Here is a 12908-nt window from a genome sequence, read left to right as displayed (position 1 = left end):
ACTTCCACCAATGACTTTCCATTTTTAAGTATTAAACAGAAAAAGTAAACAGTGAAAGCCATAGATAAAATAATAGATAAAAATGGCAATATTAAACAATTGCAGATCTTGGCAGAACCAGTGGTGTCATAATTGTACTACGTCTTGAACTGGTCAAAGATAGATACATTTCTTTTAAATATTGGAGAAGAAGAGGATATAAAAGAAAGATGGTAGGTGAAAGGAGAAGTCACTCAAATCTCTGAAGTCAAGAAATTAATACAGGGTTTAACACGGAACAAGATGATGTGGAAGAGTCCTGATTTCAGAAACTTTGGATTCAATGTTAGATTTCTTGTATTACTGTTGGTTGTACCATATGTTCCATTGTTGTCAATTATAAACATTTTGTGTGTCTTTAATCTAACTTGTATTATTAAAAGAGCCAAAGAACTATCAGTCTAAGTGTACATACCACAGTATCTATGTACATACCAAAGTATTTGTCTCTCAAGAACAAACTGTTTAGAACACAAATGATGGTAATGAAGGTTTCTTGTGGACATAGTGAAGAACAGTTCTGTATTAACCTGGAAAACATTGTACTTAAAATTTTGAGACAGAATGACTAGCCCATACTTACTGTTCCCCAAGAAGCAAAATTCTTAATACTGCTAATGGACACAAGAAAGTGAGGAACTGTACTAATCTTGGAACTATTAGTTCTGGGGCAGAATTAGGGACAGACTGGGGAAGAATAGAAAGGAAGGGCAGGTCACTGACCTCAGTATTTAAGGGGCTAACTGTAGCAAGGACAAAGTATGGAAGAAATCATGCACATTGTATTTGAGTCAATGAAGCATTGTGGCTTTGATGAATGGTTTTGTATTGGTACCAACAGTCTAGATATATGTGACATATTTTGTCTTTGGTAAACATGGAAATATCATACTTCAGTGAACAGAGGATTACTTATTTCAACTTCTTGCAAAAATCAAAAGACAACATTGGTTCAGTTAGTACTGTTAATTTTATATAAAGTCAGTCTTTATAAGAAATGTTTGCTTTTTAAATTTAATACTTCTTTCTATTAAAATGGTACTGCTAGTCACAGGCATGGCACTTATCGCAAGAAGAGGAAGAAGGCTTTTTGCCAAACTGAAAACACAAATTCATGTGGCAACTGAAATTCTCCTATGTATAGCTGTTGTGTTACAGGGACCTGACTGTTGCATATTTTGTTTTTCATAAATAAATGCCATTTTCTGATGTCTGTTTCCTTCTTTTAAAGTCTTTCAGCTTGCAAAGGTAACATCTGACTCATTGATTTAATGATAGAGATGGTGAATTTGATTTGTGATCATATAGTTTTGTAAGAGGAGAGAGAGAGATGCACCGTAGGAATGCTAGTTGCTGATAACAGGTGGTCCTTTTAAGATTGTATATATTGCCTTGCTTCCAGTCATACATATTGATCTGTATTTACAACTGCAGAAACTATGCCACACGTGGTAGCAGCATAATTTCAGTTTTCAGTATGTTTTACAGCTACTGTTACCAGTAGTAGTTTTATGTCCTCTTTCATCTTTCTTTGATGCAAAAACCTCACATCCTAAAGGCTGTTAAACATTAAAACTTTCATATACTGGTATGTATTTTTAATTAATTTGAATTGTAATTTGGGGCAACATATAGGCTTTATTTCATTAAAATCAGAGCACAGGAAAAAAGTTGCCGTAATTTAAAGTTTTACAATTGCAAAAGCATGTTTGCCCATTACCTTTTCATTACTAAACCACTAGGACGTCATGGAAGGTCATAGGCTACTTTAGAAAGAGTGTATACAAAATATTTGATGATTTGTACAATATTTACTCTTTGAAAAATCAAACAATGAAAAATCTAGGAGAGAATAATTACAATATTATGAGAAGGATAGTAGTCGCTACTCATCATATAGCCAAGATGCTGAGGCACAGCTAGACACAACAAAAATACTGTCAAATAAAGCTTTTGGCCGAATAGGCCTTCATCAGAATAGACAAGATACACACACACACACACACACACACACACACACACACACGCACGCAAATGCTACTGACATATGCACATGACCACAATCTCTGGTTGCCAAGGCCAAAAGCTTGGTTTCACCATCTTTTCATTGTGCCTATCTGCAACTCAGCACTGCCACTATATAGTGAGTAGCAACTGTCCTTTCCATAATATTGTTATTACTTTTTGAAGAAGCTATTTATTGCTTGACTTTCGAAATTTGTCATATTTGTCACTGTTATTGATTGATTTGTTCTACATAATAAGATTCAACATAATGGATACAATGCTTATTCAGTCCTCAATGTGTTGAATTCACACTTCCACACCATAATATAATATGTGCAAAAGTAATTATGGTAATAAGTTTTCATGACTAAACCGCTGAACCATTTTCGAAGAAATTTGGTGTGGTAATAGCTTGAAACCTGTGGAAGGACATTATCTACTTAAGAAAGTAAAAATAAATAAATAAAACTCAACACTTGAAACGGTGAAGTAAGGAATGGAAAACATTTTTATTCTAATGAACATATATTGTGTTAAAAAATTATTAATTTTGTTGTGTAACGTACACACTGTACAATGTGTGGCTACTTCAATAGTGCAATGTAGAGACAAGTGTACCTGCCCATGTCCATCTGCATGAACCACTCGGCAGCAACACTGTATGCTTGCCCTGTGTAAATCGTGCTATGCTTGCGTAAACACACACACACACACACACACACACACTTGAGAGCAGCTGACACCATTGAATGTACGATATCTTGCTTACTTACCATTGTACATCATAATAAAGCTGCTATATGTGAATGTAGCTGTAGGGAATAGCTAGTAAATATAAAAGTATAAATTTACTTTCTTATGAGAGTGATAAAAATAAGCAGCCAAAAATTGTAGTTGAACAAGACGAACTCTAGTTGGTCAAATACTGATGGAAAAAGGTAAAAATACTGGAGAAGCATATAACATATAAAAATTTCAGAATGTATTAGATCGCTGAAGATGCTACTGTAGCTATTATGGATGAGGAGTCATGAAGTAAATGATTAAAGTAATGCATGTGACCTTAATACCTGATGGAGAGAGATATGCAGTGTAAAAAAAGAAGGTTTACCCATGATGATATCCAAAACACAACCCTGTAATGATTCTGCATTCCTTTGTGTAGTAAGAAATTAATTGTTAAAGTGGTAAAAAGAAGAAACATTAGAAACATTGTGCTTTCAATCATGTACCGAAAATGCTAAATGTTTTTGAAGAGTTGCACTATATTTAAAAGTACAGTGGCAATCAATTTCTGTAAAATGTATGTAGCAGTATTATATCATTCTCTAATGTCTGGTAACTAGTTTCTGAGATATTACTATATTTTTACTTTGAAATTATTTCTTTTGAATATTGAACTGATTGCTGACTTTTGCAAAGAGAGTACATATTATCATAAAGTGCTGTTGGAGCCGGCTGCAGATGGACACAGCTAAGAGAGTCTAATTGCAGAATTAAAGTAGTTGGGAAAAGTTTAGAATCTAATTTCATTTGACTGCGTGAGTCTGGACAGACTGAGAGGACGTGGCACCCAAAGCGGATTCACTAGTTCACGATGGTAATAGTTCTGCTCTTGTTTCTGTCAGACCCTTTAAAGACAAGTAGATTGAACGATTCTGGAAAAACAGGAAATCAGAATGTAAAGATTGTTAAACAATAACTTAACTAACAATTCGCCCTGGGTTCGGACAGTTAGCACTAGCCACAACTGGACAACTTGCCTGGTGTAACAGTAAATTTGTTTATGGGCCACTGCATAGAGCTGTGTATAAAATTCTGAGAACAATGTTGAGTAACTGAATATAATCAATTTCATATAGCTGAAGTGATGTAGGCACCATATGCTAGGAAACCTTTTAGGGGGCAGGAATGTCACCTTTTCCTTACATAATTGTTATTTGTAGTGACATCTCATGGCAGTAACGAGCACATTATGATTTGGTTAATATGTGTACAACAAATGTTAATATTTTACGCAAATTGTGTGTGTTGTGGGGAGGGGGGGTTGCATCTGTGTCTATAATGTCTGAAGGCCACAAATGAAATGAAAATGAAACAGAAAGATAGTGCCTGATGTAGGTGTGTAGCCTGAGACAGCACTCCTCTTGTAAACCTTAGTATTCACTGATTCGTTGCCAAAGACTCATTTTGTGCTGCCATGCGAACAATCACGTCCACATGTAGGTTTGATTGAAGGGAAGCTAGAAAGCTGAGTCATCTGCTTTGCTGCTGAAAAAAAACTTTATGTAAAAGAATCGAAGGTGCGCCCCTTGCTGAAGTATAAAGAGTGTTCAAATGAAAAGGTGCGAAAGATTGTAACAACCAAACATGCTGAAATTTGCAATTGCCACTTTGTGATAACATAGTGAGGTATCTAGGGGCGTGAGTTAGTGGTCGACGTGGTTGTTCGCATGCACGGGCATGCGAAGAAGGAGAGAAGCAGGCAGTTTTGTATTTTGTCCATTTGATGTGGCAGCACATATTCACAGTGCAAAATTCAGTTATTGAGGAGCAGCAAGGTGTTATCAGATTTCTGACTGCAGAAGGGGTTAAACCACCTTATATTCATCACTGGATGACAGGGATACACAGGGGAGACTGTATCTGACAAGTCAGTGAGAAAGTGGTATTAGGAATGTTTGAGTGATAGCCCAACACCCAGCCATGCAAACATGATAATCATGGCCAAACTTATCGACAAGGTGAACTATCTGGTAGGAACTGATTGGAGTGTGACAATGCAGGCGTTGGCAGTGATGGTGAAGGCCCGTGTTGCAACAGTGTGCACAATTGCACAAATAGCTTGGATTACCAGAAGGTGTGTGTGCATTGGGTTCCAAAGAAGCTCAGTGAACTGCCAATGGGCCTGCATATAGGGCTAGCTTTGCAACACCTGGTCCGGTATCGTGAGGCCCCACTTTCCTGAAGTGATTGTTGCCGGTGAGGAGAGATGGTGCTATCACTTCGAGCCAGAGACAAAGCTGAATAGCATGCAATGGAAGCATGTGTTGTCACTTGCTACTAAAACGTTCGAAGGTGTACCCTCATCAGGCAAGGTGATGCTCACCGTCTTTTTCAACACTGAGCTCCAATACTCGTTGAATTCCTTGGTCACAGAAAAACCATTAACAATTACATATTCTGTGAGACACACTGTAGCCTACACAAGTCCATCAAGAAGCCTGCACTGCTCACAGAGAGAGTGATGTTGCTCCATGATAATGAGCATCCACACATCTCCAACGTCACACAAAGTGTAAAGGCCCTATAGCCAGGAAATGTCACTCTGCTTCTTCCATGTGTTTGGTTCATTAAAAAAAAACTCAAAGAAAACCACTTAAAACTCAGACGACAAACTAAAAGATATATTGAAGGACTGGCTTCTGTCACAGCCACAGTAATTCTGGGAAAAGGGAATCCTTTGGCTTGTGAAAGAGTGAGATAGTTGTGCTCAGGCCTCTGGCGACTACTTTCGAATAAAGGCTTCAGTTATATCACAGTGTTGTTTTGTACAGTTTCTGCTTGAACATGCCTCATAGTTGTTTGGAAAATGGTTTGCTTTTGCATAAAAAATTAAAAAAGTAGATTTTGGATTCATATGCTGTATGTCGTTCTTCTCAAGAAATTGCTTATGATATTTTGAAGCCAAGTAACTCACTGCCCATTGGTTGAAGAGTATGCAGAGAATTAAGAGTTCAAATTGTGATTGCAAATGTGAGGGAAGCCGAAACTGTCAGTCTGAAATTGTCATCTTTCTTTGAAATCCGTCCCCCAATCATCTGTATAAGCCTTCTGGGATATTCTCTGGTCATCTGCTAGGAGTTTCTGAACAAGATTCCATCCTCCATTTTTAAGTTGTCAGGAAGGTTGTGCTCATGTCTTGTTTCCTTGTTTAAGCAGCTCACGAACCCACCAATATTTATGAGTAGTGCTGCTACTTTTAGGCTGGTGAGTGCTACACACAAAATGTACCTTAACTTCGAAGTGTCCAAATAAATATATCTGAATACGTTAAGTTGCATCCACACTGACTGCACTGTGGCAAACACATTCCTCCTGTTATTTTTATATAAAAAGAAGTAGAGCATTTGTGCGTACTCCGTCTGGTTGTGGGTACATTGCACTATGCAGAGCTGTGGATACCAGGGGTTCTACTGTTCACTGCTAGATGACAATGGCATTGTTTTCACTACAGTGGTTGAAAAATTCATCATAGTTAATCAAGTTTGCTCAAAATATTTATAAATTATGTGCACAAGCCTTCGTTATAAACCAGTCTATCCATAGGTGAAAACAGTATCAAAATCCCTACAGTAGTTCTTGAGTTTAGCCCAAATATACAGAAAGAGGTGAGCAGGGGACTTTAAGTATGCAGAGAAGATATGGGGGGGGGGGGGGGGGGGCGCTTAAAAAAATAAATGTAATTTGATTTTTAGATGGACTCTTGCATTTGCACTGTATATTGCAATAGGAACAAAAAGTAAATCACAAAAAGAGTGTGATCAGAAACACTTCCATAAAATTCCAGTTATCATCAAGTGTTTGAAATTCTCATTGTGCACTGCAATGCACTTTTTGCTGTTGCTAGTGTAAGGCTTTCTGGACTGACTGAAGAGATATCTTTGATTACATTGCACATGAATCAACAATCCAACTTGTAAGTCCTCTTGGGTCATTACAACTTGTGAGTAGACTTAATCTTTGGTCTTACCCCAGAGGCTAAAGTTGAATATCAAATGAGGCAGACATGAGGGTCAACAAATAATGCCTTCGCACACTATCAACCAAGAAAAAACTATCTGAGCTCTTCCATGGCCACAGGCAATTAGAAAGCTGGGCACCCATTGTGGTGTTACCACATACATTTATGTACCTTAGGTCATTTCTTTAGAAGAGCTGGTAGCAGTTCATAAGAAATTGTGCGTTTTCTCAATAAAGAAGGATCAGTCACATAGTCTCCTGTATCAGATGTTCATAATCTAATGCCACTGATGTCCTACTTGCCTCAGACAATGCAGATTTTCAGCAGCGAATTTCTTATATTCAGCTTTTCATGATATTTTTTGAAGAAATAACATTTTGTCCAGATGTAACATCAAAGTTGAACTACAGAATTACATGCATCTTCTGCAATCTTGCTGATCAATATACTGTTAAAGTGACCCATTATAGGGATGGAAGTTCTTCGCAAGCACAAGGCAACTAATGCTGAAGTGAGTAATTCTAGATGTTCTCATAATTTATCTAGAGTTAACATGTAAATTATCAGTAACAGCTGCCAGAACATCTGTTTCATTCATTCTGATTGTTGTACATAATGATCTGTTGCCTCTGTGTAGCATTCTATTGCCCTCTACCAAACATTACTATCCACACTTTTAACGAATTGTCATTCTTTGGACACTCGTCTATCAGGGTATCTTCTTGCACACATGTCAACTGTTTCTTTCCCACTCCTTTTGCATTCTCTATAAAGATGGAGAATGTCTCACTTCTCTTGATTTGTAAAAGCTTCTATTTTTAATAATAAATGAAAAGCACCAGTTTGCTTTTGTTCTACATTATATTCTACATTTATTATTATAATGTTGTTCTACCAAGAACCGACGGAAGATTCTGTTAATATGCTTCTATTTTTATTAAAACTAACCAGCAGTCTATTCATTTAATTAGTTATAATAGAGGGAAACATTCCACGTGGGAAAAATATATCTAAAAACAAAGATGATGAGACTTGCCAAACAAAAGCGCTGGCAGGTCGATAGACACACAAACATACACACAAAATTCTAGCTTTTGCAACCAACGGCTGCTTTGTCCCTCTTCGTCCCTCTTTCCTGACGAAGCAGCCGTTGGTTGTGAAAGCTAGAATTTTGTGTGTACGTTTGTGTTTGTTTGTGTGTGTATCGACCTGCCAGCGCTTTTGTTTGGTAAGTCTCATCATCTTTGTTTTTAGATACATTTAATTAGTTAGTTTCATGTTCCAGGGATCACTTTGTGCGATAAATCGTAATGATGTGGAACGAGTCATTTTACATTCACATCGTAAATTTATTTGTAAATGTGGTTACCTGCTGAACATTTCTAAGGTGTGCAATTTTGTAAATATACAAATGTGAGTTGGTAATTCATACCAACCACCTTTTACACATTATTACAGTAGAAATTCTTCTGCGGAATAGAAGTTGTCAAGGACAAACTTTTTAAATTTGTTTTCAATTTTTTCTGATAGGCATTTTATATTGCTGGGTAACTGCCTCTTTTAGAATAATGCAGCGTGGTGTGGGATCCTTACCAGATAGGACTGACGGAGTACACCGAAAAAGTTCAAAGAAGGGCAGCACATTTTGTATTATTGCGAAATATGCGAGAGAAAAAAAATCTTTTTGTTGCAGCATTGTGCACTCCTGTTTGTGCTGAAGACAACCTTAATGCGCAGTAATGAATGTCATTTATCCGTCTGTTCCTTTTCAACTATAGTGAATTATTTACAACAAATTTCATGCAGGAATCAATATACTGTGAAGCAGTAGACAGAATTCCCAACTAATTAAATAGATGTCTCCAGTGTGACCTTGGATGAGCAGCATACGTTATTCTTACAGCACATTTTGGAGCAACGAAGACTTTCTTAAAGATGAGTTACCCCAGTCAGGCAGTAGTAGCCGTAGTAACAGTAATAACCGACGGAGACACAAGCAGCAAATGTGGCGGAACAAAATTGTTTTAGGCGTTCCAAACTGTGCTTTTTCTAGTTTAAATTCTCATCGGTACAGACACCTAAGAATTTTGATGTATCCGCTCTATTTATTTCTTCATCACCATGTGTTACACTTACGTGCAGAACTGCGTATGTTGTGTCTTTTTAACTCTGAGGATGAGACTGTTTACAGGAAACCAGTCGATGATACTTTTAAGAACATTGTTTACCATTTCTTCTATTTCTGTATGTATGCTTGGATTTATTACAATAGTAATATCATCATTAAAAAAAATCTAATTCTGATTGTTGTGTGTTAGATGATATATGAGGGAAAATAGTGGACCTGATGGAGCCTTGGAGAACACCATACATGATTTCTCCCCAGACATAATTATGTCCCTGCACTACATTGGCTGAATTAATAAATATCACTTTCTGCATTCTTTTGGTTAGATATGATATTATCGATTAGTTTGTTATACCATCAGTCCCATAAAACTTCAATTTATCTTGGAGAATACTGTGATATACACAGTCAAATGCCTTAGAAAGGTTGCAGAAAATACCAGCTGGTGTCATTATTTAATGCTTGTAAAATTTGGTGAGTGAACATGTAAATGGAATTTGCAGTAGAGCAACTCTTCTGAAACTCAAAATTTGATTTGCTGAAGATATTACTGATAGCTATGGTGAGATACCATTCTAGATTACATCATCATCTCAAAAATTTCAGAAAACACTGTCAGCAATGAAACAGGTCAGTAGTTACTGACATCTCTTTTGTCACTTTTCTTAAAGAGGGTTTTAACAACACCATATTTCAGTCTCTTTGGAAAACCGTGTCACTTATTGCAGATAAGACTGGGTTTGTAATATGGGAATAAATCGTTTGTAGTCTATTGAAAACACCATCAAAACCATATGAGCTTTTATTTTTCAGAGAATGTAAAATTCTCATAATTTCAGAAGGAGAAGTTAGTGATACATTCATATGATCGAATTTTATAAGCATTACTCTTTCAGCATATTGCTGTGATTTTTCTCTTTAACTATTTCTCCTTATACTTTCTACTATATTTAAGAAATGATTATCATCATTTATAGCCCTTCGATTTAGTTCAGTAGTGATGGTATGCTGTTTGGTGGATGATTGTCCTGTCCTGTATTTCTCTACATTCCACATAACCATAAGCCTGTTGTTGGAATTCTGATTTCTGACATTATGTGTATGTTCCTTGATTTTTTAAATGTGAACTAAACATGCAATAGAAAGCTACATGTTTCCTTTGTGCCCTTTTAATGTTAGTGTCACAGTGGTGCAACACTCAGTTGCCACCTATTTCATGAGTGAATACTTGTAATACTGTTGGGAAGAAGAGCAATAATTTGAAGCACCAATCTCAACAAATCGTAATTTCCTCGTAATTATATGTTGTAAAACCTGGTGCTTTCAAACTCTACAAAATGAAGGATGCATTGTTGAAGTCAATTTTTGGGACTTAATCTTATTGGTTATCTATTTTGAAATGTACTTTGTTTGTAAAGGAAATAAGATTTAATTATAATGATAATCTGCACAAAACAATAAGGCACTGAGACAAGGTACAACATATTACACACAGTATAGTTTAAATCACTCTGATTCTTATAAGTGGGTATACTTTCAGAGACAGTATAATATATTGGAATATTACAGATAGTATATTTCAACAGGTGTTCATATGACACACAAAGATCTTTAATTGCTGTCAACATGGCTTCTTACCATTATGTAATTGACTCCATTAAATTAATGGCACCTTAACCCTTTAACTGTTCTGGATGTATTAATGGGCACACCTTTGTACCTGTCCCTGTGTGCTCTGAATGTGTAGAAGGACTGATGGTGCGCGTAAACACGTTCAGAGCACACAGGGACAGGTACAAAGGTGTGCACATTAACACGTCCAGGGCAGTTAAAGGGTTGTCACATTTTTGCTATCGTCCAAGAAGAGCAGTTTCCAGCTCAGAGATAGTTGTATAAGATGTTGGCCTAGCTGCAATTCATTTACAAAGTGAGTAGAGGTGAAGCATCAAGAGTACGAGTATGTACACCATGGCATCTGAGTGGTATCCTCAGCTTGAAGTGTGATCCTCAACCAACTTACCTTCATGGAAGAAACCATTGTTACAATGGAAACAATCAATGACACCTGTTTATGGCAAAATAAAATGTTACAGTATCTTTTTGTTGTATCTTATAACTGTCAATTGTTTTGATTACACATATATAGCTACCAATATTGATACCTGTTAATGTGGTCCTCCACAATGATACTGAATGTACAAATGCATGAATATCTCATGTTCAAAAGTATCATTGCTTTTATATGCATCTAATATTAGACACAAAATTAAATGTTAACACATTTCCTTGGCGATCTAGTACTGTAGTGCCTGGGCACTCCAAAATAAGAGGAAAGGTGTTTCAACTGTAGAAGAGGTCAATATGTCCACAGGAAGAGAAAAAGGCCGTTTACTTACATGGATATGCCAAACACTCGTAAGTGAGGGACTGCGGATTTGATTGAATTTAGATCATGTTATTCACTAATGATTAAGGGTGGTCGTGGCATCTGTTTTCATGTGGCAGCAGCTTGTAGATACAAATCCTTCGTTCATTATCTGCAGTGGAAATACTGTTTTCTTTCTGCCATTAAAACTCGACCAGCCTTCTCTTTCACAGAACTATTTCTGAGTCACATCACTATTCATAAATGTAGCCAGAGCTGTTTGCAATAACATCTAGTGAATAAATTGTTACCTGTTCCCTTGAAAGAGGTTAGTTTCTCACCTTCTTAGGCAAAGAGATTTCTCTTGTGTTGTGTGGCAGTTCACAATATGTGGTGTAGAATTTGCACACAACTATAGACAGAAACAAAACTACATAAAGTTCGTAAATAAAATGTTCAGAGAGTAAAACAGCAGATTGGAAGGACAGTGGATAGCTCGGAAGAAGATGGATTAAGTCTCACTTGGTTTGCCCGATAGACCTTGCAACATTTTTGGATACACATTCCAGAAAGAATATAGAACAGTAATGGTTGTTATGGAAACAAGTGTACTACAACATGGTGATAAAGTCTCAGTCCATTTCTATGAAATAACGCATGCATTCACATGATATGCATGTATGTTTATTGCCAGTCTATCGCCAACGGCCTTGCCGCAGTGGTAACACTGGTTCCCATCAGATCACCGAAGTTAAGCGCTGTTGGGCTAGACTTGCACTTGGATGGGTGACCATCCTGTCTGCCGACTGCTGTTGGCAAGTGGGGTGCACTCAGCCCTTGTGAGGCAAACTGAGGAGCTACTTGATTGAGAAGTGGTAGGTCTGGTCTTGGAAATTGACATACGGCCGGGAGAGCAGTTTGCTGGCCACATGCCCCTCCATATCCACATCCAACGACACTTATGAACTGAGGATGACATGGCGGCCCAGTGGTACTGTTGGGCCTTCATGGCCTGTTTGGGAAGAGTTTAGGTCTTTTTAAATTTTTTTTCCCCTTTTATGCATACATACTCATTGCAATTCAACATGGCCTCCCTCCAGTTTGAAAGCATTGCTCTCGTCATTGAAGAGGAAATCTTGAGTACTTGCTGAAGAATATCCTTTCATATAGCCGAAGTTGCATCTCAGATCTGACCTCTTGGATCCTGGTGATCCCTCATGTTTGTTTTGTGCATCCGTGACAGGATACATGAACTGCAGTCTTTTTGTGAGTCCAAGCCACACATTCGCTTTCCATGCCCTCTTTATCATTAGCAGAGGTGCAGAATGTGACCTCATCAATAAACAAAATGTGATCCATGATGTGTTCATTGTGTTTATCAAATTGTAACACAATTTCGCATGCCCAACTAGCTGCTTAAATGATGAGTTGATGCATTCAGACTTCTTTAGATTGCTTCTCTGATTCTATGAACAGTTTCCTATCGTGCAGAAGATCTCTCAAAGCATAATTCATTGGCAACACTTCCAACTGTTTGAATCTTATTGAGAAGCAACCAAGTTTTTGCTCTTGTCAGTGCTGGCATGTGAAATTTCCGAGTGAACCCTTGTTGTACCTCCAGATAA

The 12908-nt window shown here is 37.2% G+C and overlaps 1 pseudogene; it reads left to right on the top strand.

Moving 5' to 3' along the window:
* Positions 1–11983: 11983 nt before the first annotated feature.
* On the top strand, positions 11984–12101 carry LOC126097755 (5S ribosomal RNA; annotated as a pseudogene).
* The last annotated feature ends 807 nt before the right edge of the window (positions 12102–12908 follow it).

This window comes from Schistocerca cancellata, chromosome 1 (assembly GCF_023864275.1).
Source record: "Schistocerca cancellata isolate TAMUIC-IGC-003103 chromosome 1, iqSchCanc2.1, whole genome shotgun sequence".
Classification (NCBI taxonomy): domain Eukaryota; kingdom Metazoa; phylum Arthropoda; class Insecta; order Orthoptera; family Acrididae; genus Schistocerca; species Schistocerca cancellata.
This window is presented reverse-complemented; position numbering and strand designations above follow the sequence as displayed.